The sequence below is a fragment of the Nicotiana tabacum genome, chromosome 22 (genome assembly GCF_000715075.1).
Source record: "Nicotiana tabacum cultivar K326 chromosome 22, ASM71507v2, whole genome shotgun sequence".
In the NCBI taxonomy this organism is placed as follows: domain Eukaryota; kingdom Viridiplantae; phylum Streptophyta; class Magnoliopsida; order Solanales; family Solanaceae; genus Nicotiana; species Nicotiana tabacum.
In genome coordinates this window covers 22380110-22383347 of record NC_134101.1, presented here as the reverse complement: position 1 = coordinate 22383347, position 3238 = coordinate 22380110, and positions in this window count along the sequence as shown.

Sequence of the window (3238 nt, the reverse complement as noted above, 5' to 3'; positions counted from 1 at the left end):
GGTTCAAGTATTGAGACCCGTGAGTTGTGAATTGTCTGAGGTTCGGTACCTCGTGGAGTTGTTGACTAAAACATGATGTAAAAGCGGTTGTAGTTGCTGAGTTATTAATTGCCCTAGTTGTATTTGTGATTCCGGATTTAGGTTGTGTTCTATTCATTTTTCTGTGTCATTTTTATGATATTTCGCTGACACTTGTTGTTTCCTTCCTTATTTCCATTACTGTACTGTGAGCCATATTGCATAGTCTTTATGTAGACATCATACTCATGCTGCTCATATACTTGTACCTGTTTAGTTTATTAGACCAGTGGGTGTCTTGACTGTTCCTCGTCACTACTCCACCGAGGTTAGTCTTGATACTTACTGGGCATTGCTGTGGTGTGTTCATGCTACTCTTCTGCACTTTTTTTGTGCAGATCCAGGTATTTGTTCGTCAGCTAGCTGTGTGGACTATTGTCGGAGATTCAAGGTAAACCTGCCGCTGCGTTCGCAGGCTTCAGAGTCACCTTCAAGTTTTTGTTTTGCACTGTTTATTCCTATTTCTGGATAGTTGTATTTAGAGGCTTTCTACCAACAAAAAAAAACTCTGTAGAGCTTATGACTTGTACTACCGATTTTGGGAATTGTAAGAGATTCTATTTAAATAATGTTGTTGTTTCAATTATTGTTAGGCTTACCTAGTCCTTAAGACTAGGTGCCATCACGATACCCAAACGGAAGAGAAATTGGGTCGTGACACCTCCTTCGATTACTTAGAAGAATCTATGAAGTCAACCAACAATATAATGCAAAGATATCACAAGTTATGCCTATCTCGATTACATGAACTAGTGAATATAGATGCAATAATAAAATCTTCCAAAACGATTCAAATACATGAAAATAAAGTTATAATCCACAAACAATCATCAATACACCAAATCCATCAAAACCCAAAAGGAACTACTCCATAGACATGGAGAAGTTCTTCACAAATATAACTAAAGTATAGGAAAACATAAATTCAATCCAAACTCGGATGTTGAGTGAGGAAGGAATGATGAAATCCTTGTGCTTGTGTTCTTCCCAAGCCTCCTTAGCCTCCTTAGGTCGAAAGTGTATCAAAAGTCCATCTAAAATGGTGTTTTGGTATATTTAAGCCGCCCCCAATAAACCCCAGACGAAACTACCATTTCTTAGCCAAAATAGGACGTCACTCTAACAATTTTGGACTACCGCGCCGCGCCGCGCCCCGCGCCGCCCCATGCCGCGTGCATGTAGGAAATTTCAGAACGTGCCAAAACATCATTTCTGGCCACTTTTTGCACTGCCTCGCGGCGCCCCATGTGGTGCGGGTGTGTAAATTTTGCAGAATGTTGAGTTTTTTTCATTTTGCAGGAAAATTGCACTAGCGCTAGGCACGGCACGGTAGTGCAGTTTTCTTTGAGTAATCTTTTGTTCTCACTTTTTGATATTCAGACTTAGTTGTCGACCCTCGAACGTTATCCTGGTTTGATCCCTTAGGCTTTTACTCATACATCAAAGTTCCAACTTGTTTGATTTAGCTTCCGAATATCATTTAAATTCGAAATCACTTCCTACAAGGCATAAAATGCACAATAAGTATAATGCACTAACATTAAAGCTCAAACACAAGAAAATGCAGTAATATGAGTGCAAACAATAGCTAAAACACGGGTTTCTAACCTACCATCAACTTTTATATATTATTTTTTTGTCATCATCAAAAAGGGGGAGATTGTTAAATATAAGTTTCAATGATGAAAAAATAATATATATATGCATATTCCTTCCGTTTTAATTTATGTGAACTTATTTCCTTTTTGGTCTGTGCCAAAATGAATGACCCCTTTCTTTATTTGGAAATAATTTACCTTTATGCAATGATTTATAGCCACACAAAGTATTTGTACCTCATTTTACAGCACAAGTTTAAAAGTCTTCTCTTTTTTCTTAAATTTCGTGCCTAGTCAAATGGGTTCACATAAATTAAAACGGATGATGAAGTATATATATGAGTCTGGAACCAAAGTGTGGTTCTTTTGAACTCAAATAACAAAAATAGGTGGAAATAAAAACTGGCTACCATTTTATATATAGCGCGGTTATTCATCGCGCAACATTTAAACTCAAAATTAGCGGGAGCTGCGCTATACCTACTTAAAAAAGTGGGTCATCTCCTTCCCCGACCAGAAACCAGCAGCAAACCCAAACCCCCAAACCAGCGTTCCACCCCCCCCCCCCCCCCCCCCCCTCCCCATTATTTAAGCAAAAAAACTCCATTGGAGCCCACCCGTCCCACAAAAAGTGTATCTTCTCCATATTGTAGCAAGCTAACACCGGATACAAGGCGTTGTCGTGTAGTGGATCTCGTACATTACTCGTTTCGGCCCCCAAATCATCAAATTTTTACATTTCAAAAAACTTTAAATCGAGGTATTCCGACTTACTGTGGTCTATGTCTTTTTGTGATCGTTTTGTGATTTAATTAATTTGTTATTTTTTATCCGGATTAAATTATTTATGTGCTAAAAAATTAGTAAAAAAGATAAATTATTATTTTATGAATAATTAATGTTATATATGATTTTTACTGTTGTACGTATATTAATATGTGACTTTATTGTTGTTTAGTGCCCTTTAGCGTTATGTTGTGCCCTAAATTGTAATGTAATGCCCTTTATTGTAGTAAAACTAATAATAAATTTTATCTTATGGTAGTTGACTTTGTTCATGGCCATTTAGAGTAGTGTTACTTTAGTAAATATTTTTTGGAAACTAACATATGAAACATTAATATAGAAAATTTATCAACCTAAGTATTTTTTATATGAATAATTACTAAATTATATTTTTAGTTATTGGAATTAATCATTTAATTATCTGTTAACCCCAAAAATATCTGAAAAAAATGATAGTTCAAACATAAACTCTCTCGAATTTTAGTCAACAAATATAGGAAAATAACATAAAAACAACTATATAAAAAATTTATCAAACTAAGTATTGTTATATGGATACTTATTAAGTATATCATGAATAGTTATGAAAAATAATTATTTAATTCTATTATACCCAAAAATAGCTGAGTAAGAAACAAACCTATAAAATAATGAACTAACATATAAAATAATGTATTAAACTAACAAATAAAATAATAATATAGAAAATCTATTAACCTAAGTAATAATATTGAAAAAATATCGATTAAATATTAATATAAAAGATATTGCAATAT